This window comes from Helianthus annuus, chromosome 10, assembly GCF_002127325.2.
Source record: "Helianthus annuus cultivar XRQ/B chromosome 10, HanXRQr2.0-SUNRISE, whole genome shotgun sequence".
Classification (NCBI taxonomy): domain Eukaryota; kingdom Viridiplantae; phylum Streptophyta; class Magnoliopsida; order Asterales; family Asteraceae; genus Helianthus; species Helianthus annuus.
Genome location: NC_035442.2, coordinates 164,706,084 through 164,715,431, shown reverse-complemented (window position 1 = coordinate 164,715,431; position 9,348 = coordinate 164,706,084). Strand labels below are relative to the sequence as shown.

Here is a 9,348-nt window from a genome sequence, read left to right as displayed (position 1 = left end):
ATAAATTTGCAAAAATAGAAAAAAGTAGGTCACTAAAAAGTAAATACTGGGTTTTAAAATTCCCAACACATAAAAAATGAAAAAGAAAACTAAAGTACCGGATCATTTCTTTTGTGGGTTGCATATATCTTAGTTCTGGTTTCTTTAATCCATCCTGATGGCAACCCATCTGCAACAGATGTCGTGATAACCTAGACATCGTTTCAAACGTCAGGTGCTCATATCAAACATTGGAAATAAAAAAACCAAGAGTTAAATTCCATTTTGTCCCTGAGGTTTGGCTAAATTAAAACCTCAATAGAAGATCACCTGATTGGCATTAAGTTTCTCAATTAGAGATTTTATCTGTTCAGTTATCTGTTCCATTTCTCTCAAAGAATTCAACCTGCTCATACCTAGAAATTAGAGGGGAAAATAGGAAATTCAGTAGTGAGTTCATACAGTTTGGTTCTGTAAAACACACACATGTATTTAGATTTCTAACAAAGTCTAACTATTGTTCCCACTTCATATACTTAAAAAACCTAACAGTTCATGTTCGATAAAAAGAAATTCAATAGGTGAGCTATTGATTCCTTTTTGTTTCAGCTGTTATAAATCCCTCAGTGTTCTCTTTTATAAAAGTTGTTTGTTTTTTAGATACTTACTTTGCATCTCTAGTTGAAGCTGCTTCATCATCAAGAAGCACACCATGCTCGTCTTTATATATTCGCTGAGCTTCTTCTTCCACCCTTTGTAACGACTTGTCAACCTAAAAAGTTTATGAAGTAACAACTATGTTAGTATCCTGATTCTCAAATAGTAAAACAAAACTCTAAAATGTGAATGAAGTAACCACTATAATTTACCCTAAGATAAGACGCCTAATTTGTTGGAAATCCATTTTTACATCAGCGGAAGCATGGTTTTCTTTTGGATTCACAGACATACTTGATATTGATAATGTGCAGATGATTAACAAGAATAGGAACAAAGATTTAGTGGATAATTTCGGTTAAGATTGAAACTGTCTTGATACCGGACCATAATGCCGGAGATTACATATATATATGAGAGGTTTTGGCGGTTGTTTATGGCGGGAATAACTGCCATAAACCGTTTGAACATACAACCCGCTTATCTCTCGGTTTATAAGTCATAATACATTTCGAATTAATAAGTTTCATAATAAACATAAACATAATTAAGTTTATACTTCTAACACAACCCCCTAAACTTGATTATGCTTGGAGGCATGTGCTTGAACACTCCGATTCGCTTCATCCACTGCTTTCCTTGCTTCATTAAAATCAAACCGGCGACGCTTCTTATGCAGAATCCATGAACCTTCCCAGCTATTTCTGGCATATAGAGCATAGTGCTTCGAAGCAGCATCCTCCGGTGTTGGATCTGCACTCTTACTTCTTCCTTTATCCTTGCCTGCCTTTGAGGTTTCACCTTCTTCCATCATTTCTTTAATCTGCACCCTTTCTTCAGTAGATTTAAACTTATAATAGTAGATCAAGACATCCAAATACATGGCATATATGACTCTTATAAAGTCACCATCTTGATACTCAAAGCCTAAATCTTTCGCTATCGCCGGCCACAAGTTATCAATAGTCACACTTCGGTAGCCTCCATCCCTCTCAACCATCACATACAACCCGAGCAAATCTATCTTTCTCCCATTAGTTAACAGAGGAGGAATTGATCTTGATGTTATACCCATCTTTTCTTTTAAGAACCAACCCACCATCTCTTCAAACTTCACTTCAAGATCATACTTATATTTGAATATGAAATCCCGATCATCAATCATGTCGAGCAGTGCTTTACAATCAGTAAATTCATGAAATTCAAGTGCTCTAATGATCATACGGGTCCAGTCATTCTCGTTTTCATTTGAAACACTTAGTGTTTCAAAATATGAATTCAAGTAGTTTTCTTTGAATTCATCGTCCGGAACACAGAGATTGCAATTTTCGTTTTTCATACAATCCTAATTCCTCTTCCTTTGACAACCCACTAACTTCACTTACAGTATTTGCAACCGGGGATGAAAACATGGGGTAAATCTTGCACATGTCACCGGATTTCTTAACCGTAAACCCTTGAAGGGTTAATTGATCAAGACTTAGAACATTACGTTCTAGATCCGGTGAGTAGAATACACTATGTATTCTCATTGTTTCATTCCCAGTTTTGATTTCTACATTTCCTACCCCTCTTATGAACATGAAGTTATTCATCCCAGTTTTTGTTTCTACCCCCATCACATGTTTCACTCTCTTGAATAAATTCAGATTACCACTAAAATGATGATCAAACGTCGGATTTACATACCAGATGTCGGACCATAATCCGCCTTCAGTGCCTGTAACGATCATCTCATCCTTGCAGTGTACATCTCCTTCTTGCCTTTTCGTTCCAGAATTTATCGCCTGCTTCAACAATTGTGTCACTTCATCGTTTTCTTTGACTTTGCAATTGTAAATTTGATGGCCTGGAGAATGACAGTAGTAGCAGAGTTTTATGCGAGGGATTCGTCGGATTTTTTCATTTTGTTCATCAGTGCAGTGTTGGCACGGTAAAGTGGTTGAATTGGGTTTGATTTCTGCACGTTTATCAGACTTGGCTCTGATACCACCATGTTGGAAATCCATTTTTACATCAGCGGAAGCATCGTTTTCTTTTGGATTCACAGACATACTTAATATTGATAATGTGCAGATGATTAACAAGAATAGGAACAAAGATTTAGTGGAAAATTTCGGTTAAGATTGAAACTGTCTTGATACCGGACCATAATGCCAGAGATTACATATATATATGAGAGGTTTTGGCGGTTGTTTATGGCGGGAATAACTGCCATAAACCGTTTGAACATACAACCCGCTTATCTCTCGGTTTATAAGTCATAATACATTTCGAATTAATAAGTTTCATAATAAACATAAACATAATTAAGTTAATACTTCTAACATAATTTACCCAGGGTTAATAACAAAATTAAGCTTCTTTAAAGAGTCTGACCCATTCAACTTATAACTTATTTTTCCATCAGTACATGCCATAATTTATTTTTCTATTAACCTCTCTTTCAGTTTGAGATCTTCAACAACAGCCAACTCCTCTTTCTCCACTTTTGACCTTTTCTTTGTGAACCCTTTTACTCTTGCCACACCATTCTTTAGAGTAACTTTCACTTTCTCGGCTTTTGCTCATTTTTAGCTGAATGTTGATGTGAACTTAAAAATTATAAACCCTAATATTATGTGGAAGAAAACGGTGCAGATCAATTGATGACGGTGGAGGAGCTGCAGAGGAATCAGCGATATGATAAGATTAGTAGTAGAAATTAGAGTTTAATTAGAAAGTTTGTATGAAATGGGTTATATATCGTAACTGGTCAACTCTTACAATGATCTAAAACCTCTTTTAGTCATGGCATCACAAATCTGTAAATAAAACAATTTAGTTAGTAATAAATCAATATGGTAATGTAAATTCAACTTTTAATGCTCATGAAACATTAGATCAGTAAGCGCGAAAAACAATTTTAGGGTTTCCATGAAGATTGATTCAAAATCTCATATTCGAAACTTAAAATAAAACAGGTCACAGAAGATAATCAAATCAAATAAATCACAATACAATACAAAACCTAATATCAACGAAACCAAAGAGATTTTCCTCGCACACTACTAAACTTGATAAATCGAAACTAAATGAATAGTAAAGACTTACCAGAATTGATTGATACACATGATTCAGAGAAAGAGATGGTTGTACCCATTCGATTTGCGACTTCATTAAGGACACAAATAAATCTTGATTAGAATAATGAATTAGGTCAGAAGCAACACTTGGAATATGAAAATAGAATGAAGAGCAAACCTTCAACCATTAATTTTAGGGTTTTCATATGAGAAATGGAGTGGGTATGGATTAGCGTGTATAGAAAGAGGGAGGCTTGATTGAATAAGGGAAGAAGAATAAGAATCAGAGAAGAGAAACCCTAGTTTCTTGTGTGTTTATACATGCGCTGTAATAATTCGACCCGAAAGATTGTAAATGGATCCCGTGTGCATTCACTGTAGGGAAAATCAAGGATGCTAGTTTTGGCGGGAAAATGAGAAATAGAGCCTCTAGATGGTGGACATGTGTCCCCTAATTAAGACTTTTATTAGGTTGTATAGATTAATAAATCATATAAATATACAATTATTGTTTATATAAATATACCTTTATTGATTTAACAGACCAGTAAATAAAGCATCCTTTTGCATCTTCCAAACAATCTACTTCGCCAGAAATACATGACCGCCAGAAATACATGACCGCCAGAAATACATCACTCAGGCAAGAGATGGTTCAATCCGCAACCTTCTTCAACTCTATCTACTTAAACTTTGACAAAACCGTCTATCATCAGACAATTATGCATAACCCTCTCAGTAGTAGGGTAAACACGGCCTGTACCCCTAACTGTCGGAGCACCTTGGCCATCAGGACATAGAAGTTCACATCTTTGAATAAACTGCAAATGGTAGTTTTTAGTTAATATATTTTTAAAAATAATAAACAAACTTTGACAATATGTTACCAAGATTTCTGGTAGTTCGTTGCACAAACTATCGAGCGCACCAGGGCTTTCCCCAACGTTGTCTGAGTCTCTACAGCCTCGCTCTTCTTTCTCTTTGCCTTTAATTCCAAAAACAAGCATTTCGTAAGACCAATCACATCCGAGAATAAGTGTGTACGTCCCCATGTTGGCATCCCTTCCCGGTTGCCTCTGTAACAACATCCTTAGTAGAAGCATAAAGCATACGACATGGAGAATGCTTCACCAAATGTTTGATAGAAAGTAAACTGGAAGTTTAGAAACTAAATGTGTGGCATTGGATTAAAAAAAATAGCTTATAATTCAGCTCTTAACTAAATGGAATCTATGTTACACGGTAACAGCTGACAAGAAAATAGATAATTAAATCCACATAATTCTAGTAAGAAGCCTAACTGTTCCAAATTATATAACTAGTGGTGAATATTATATGCCAAATTGGTATGATCATGTTGAATCATCAGTTATACTCTTAGTCTCTTACAAATGGATCATGTTTCACCCAAAAATAATCCAAGTTTTCATTTGGCAAAACATCAAACACATGGCATGCACTAAGGGGGCGTTTGGTTCGCGGAATAATTTGGAATTGGAATTGGAATTGGAATTGGAATTTGTATAGGAATTAGAATTTGAAGGAAATGGAATTGGAATTTAAACATTCCAATTGGAATTGGAAATTGTTGGAATTGGAATCTCAATTCCATTTTTTTTGTGTTTGGTTGTCAAATAAATTGGAATCCATCACCCCGGCACCCACAACCCCCAGTTCAATAATTAATAAGAAACCGTTCGCGTTGAAACGGTTCGGATCGAAACGGTACCCGTCGAAACGGTGCGCGTCAAAACAGTACGAGTCGAAACGGTCGCGTCGAAACGGTACGGTTCGAAACGGTACCGGTCAAAACGATACTGGTCAAAGCGATACGGGTCGAAAGAGTTCGCGTCGAAACGGTACGGGTCGAAACGGTACGAGTCAAAACTGAACGAGTCGAAACTGTTCGCGTCGAAACGGTACAAGTCGAAATTGAACGAGTTGAAATTGTTCGCGTTGGAACGGTACGGGTCGAAACGGTCGAAGATTCCAATGAATTTAGGAAGGATTTTGAATTCCTTTAGCTAAAGGAATTTGAAGGAATTCATGCCTAATTCCAATTCCATTTCCATTGTCAACCAAACACATGAAGATTAGAATTGGTATTCCAATTCCATCAAATTCTGTGAACCAAACATGTTAAGAGTTGGAATTCAAATTCCAATTCCCTTAAATTCCATTGAATTCCTGCAAACCAAACGCCCCCTAAGCTTATGTCACTAAAGAATCCATTTTGCCCAAATAATAGAAAGTTAGTTGCAAAAGTGATGTGAATAATATGTAACTCAATCAAATAATCATGAGTTAGATATTTCAGTTGCTTAAAAATCAATCTAAATTCCTAATTCCATTAAAAATTAAGCTTTTTGCCCTCCTAACTGCAAGGTACCAGTAGAGAGTTGAAAAAATGGCCTTAATGTAAACATTATTGATAGTGACACCAACCGATCTAAACATAACAAGTAGTCAAAACCCAGAAATTGACATACCATACTTGATTAGAAAGCAATCCGGGATAACCTCCAGAAAAAAGACGCACTTACGATTTCTGAATCGACTTGTCGTTTACATCCATCATAGATCTCTAAATCATCTGTGTATTTGACCTTTAAATAGTTTCCATCAACGATCTTCGTCTTCATCATCAATGTGTGATGAAAAGCTTGTAATGGGTTATGGGGTAGAAAAGGTTTTGTTTTAATATGATATTGTTATTTTTTGTAGAAACCTGGAGGCACAACAAAATTAGGAGGGAAAATAAATTTCGTGTAAAGCAAGTTTTAAAATTTGGGGATAGGTTTGGGCGGAAGAAATTCAGGGGGTTTGAGAGGGAACTAAAATCATTGTTCCTTTTTGTTACTTGGTAGTATTTCATTTCAACTTTTAACAACTTAAAATATATTTATAAAATAACTAGGCTATCACCCGGGAACATCCCGGGATAGGAAAATTTAGTTTTCAATGATAAAAGATACATAAACAATATATTGAAACTGGTTTCTTTCCCTTCCTACAATAATTTATTTGTTCCGTTTCATCAATATCCTAACTTTGTCTCTATGTGTATTCATAGTTTCCGTGTAAAGCTTATTACCTTTTAATTCTTAATGAGTCAGTTAAAAAATGTTTCATAAACCGATACAAAATGTTATATTGTTTGTTTTTAAATTAAATTAAATTAAATTATATTATATTATGCTTTTACTTGAATTTTCAACTAATAAAATTCATAAACATATTATAAACAACGTGATGAAATCCTTACACGACAAATGATAAGTTGATTAAGTTAAAAAGAAAAAAAATATTGGTTAAAAAAGGATAGATTTATTCATATGTATAAAAAAAGAATATAAAGAACAAACAACCACGTAAAACAAATTGTAATATTTAAAAAAATATAATAACTAATATTTTGTGTTAAGCTTACCTTTCGAGAACTTTGGTTAATTTGCACAAATAATTCAAGAATCCCATGTGAGCACGAGGTTTAAATTAGAAGCTTATGTATTACACGAGTTAAATAAAGCAAATATAAAGTAGTTATTATTATTTTTTTTAACAAAGATCTAGAAAATATAAAACAATATATTGAGATAATATTTGACATAATAGAATACAAATTAATGAAATTGAAATAAGAGAAGCAAGCAAATCTCAAACTTACTAAATTCATACATGACACAACAAACTACTTATTTATTAATAAACTACATTTAACCTAATCGGGTATTGTAATGTTATAAAATGAAAACTGGTCACACACGAACAAATAAATAAGTTCACAAAGTCTTAAGCACAAACAAATTCGAAAGAAGTTGGCATATAGCTTTTAAGTACCTTATCAACATATCCAATTAGACATCCTACATGTTCAAAACAATACACTTCCTCACCAAACTTGCTAAAGTATAATTATAAGCTTATCAACAAATGAGATGATATAAATTTAAAATTTAACCTGATGATAACCAGGTTGGAATCTTCGTATAGTCCGAAACATATGGCATCATTCAACCTGGGTCAGCGGCCAAGTGCACATAAAATCAATTGAAGTCTACTCATTCAGGCAATATCTCGAACACTTAGCGTGCAACTTTAGAGCCATTCTTTTTTCTTGTTGTTGGCCTCATTCACAACCCTAATCAAAGACAAATATGTATTAACAAAAAAACATGAGAAATTGAGGAAGTAAAAGTAGAAGGAAAACTGGAACATATTGCCTATGCCCCTCCCAATTTATAGAATTTTTGGTAAATAAAATTTAGTAGAGTTTATATAACTCAATAATGTATTCAAACTAAAATACACATAAGCGTCTATTGAGGTTGCGTACTTACATTTTCTCCCATAAATGGAAGGTTTTATATTGTAAATAACATGTTGTCTTCATTAGGATAGATTTTTATAGAATAAAAGTAGAATGAAAACTGGAACATATTACCTACGCCACTCTCATCATGTGCGCTGGATAAATAAGAGTAGTGCCTTATAGCTCCATATCAAGTACCCTGCATCACAAAAAAAAATTAAATCAAATGAAATCACAAATACCAACCTATTTACTAAATCAAACGAAAATGTGGAATAATTGCTTATTCTAAGTAACCTGCTCCATATCAAGTACCCTCGCCGGCCCTAGGCCGCTCCCCACACCGAGTAGTTTAAGGAGAAGAACCGAATTAGGCTAGGATATTCTTTTATTTTAATGAAACCCAAAATAATAACCCAATTGGAAAAGGCCCAGTACCAACCCTAGTTCTTCTTCTTGCCCCTCTTATCGATCACTTGTAGAATCCTAAAGTCAAACTCAACTGAATGCTAAAGTTTTTTGGCTGACGAAAACCCCGTATATGTTTAAAGGTCAGCTTAGCTCGAGAAATATTTGATAAAAAACTGTGGATCATTCGGGCAAATATGGATTCAGGTTGAAAACGGGTCAAAAAAACCTTTTGTAAAAAAATATATTATTATATGACTTGAAGGGTGATGTTCCTTTTAAAGACTTTAAACTTTTCATTCGGGTCAAACACTTTTTGTCCAAAGACTTTAAACTTTTCATTTTTTAAATAAATAGTTTATTAAGTGTAATTACAAAAGTTAAATTGTTCACAATACACATTAGTTGACTAACCCATAGAACCCACTTGACCCTTGATAAAACATTATTCGAGTCTAGCTTAATAAGCATCTAATTACAAGTTGAACTAACCTGGGTTGAAATGAAAGTACATCTGGGGATAATAGAATCTAGGCAATATTAAACTTACACTTCTTGTGAAGGTCTCAACACATCCTAAAGTGTAGTAAAAAGAGTTCATAATTTACCTAAACAAAATGTCTATTTTCTAAGATCAATGCCATCACCTAGGGGTCAACTTAAAAAAAGATGTTCATATATAAGTTTATGCACTTGAATTAGTTTTTGTTGGGGCAGTGGCCTTGCTTATTTGCATAGGATATTATATTAAGGAAAAGGTCAAACATTTGTGAATGGATGGGAAGATAATATCTAGTTCAAAAGACTCACGCGAAGACTTTTTACTTGGTGCCAGCAGATAAGAATGTTGACCCTACACTTGATACAAGTACCTGTCCACTGGGACGCCTTCTGTCCCCGTCGACCTGATATATAAAATATGTATAC

General features: G+C 34.3%; 1 long non-coding RNA gene across 1 annotated transcript; it reads right to left on the bottom strand.

Moving 5' to 3' along the window:
* Positions 1-7,474: 7,474 nt before the first annotated feature.
* Positions 7,475-7,808, bottom strand: LOC110883317. Its single transcript, XR_002560429.2, has 2 exons — positions 7,663-7,808; positions 7,475-7,567 (listed from the first exon to the last, which is right to left on the bottom strand). It is a non-coding gene; the product is annotated as an uncharacterized LOC110883317 (long non-coding RNA).
* Between the last annotated feature and the right edge of the window lie 1,540 nt (positions 7,809-9,348).